A 259-nucleotide genomic window follows, 5' to 3' on the forward strand; every position below is an offset into this window, starting at 1 on the left:
GGGGGGGGGGCGGCGGAATTAAAAATTAGCAAAGCCCTTATCGTTCTCAGAAAAGGAGAAGCGTCATTTATTTTTAGTGGCACTGCGTTGGCGGTCCTTTACTCAAACTTTCTGAGACCCAACGGGCCACGGGGTACACCGTGCTCCAGGGGAGAAAGGCACCCCCTCCCCAAACACAGAGGGGCTACAGAGGGGGGGTCTCCCGCCTCGGCCCACCGGGTGCCGCCCGCGCGCTCCCGCCCCGCGGCGCTCACCTCCC

Source organism: Haliaeetus leucocephalus, unplaced genomic scaffold, assembly GCF_000737465.1.
Source record: "Haliaeetus leucocephalus isolate CR32 unplaced genomic scaffold, Haliaeetus_leucocephalus-4.0 Scaffold185, whole genome shotgun sequence".
Lineage (NCBI taxonomy): Eukaryota > Metazoa > Chordata > Aves > Accipitriformes > Accipitridae > Haliaeetus > Haliaeetus leucocephalus.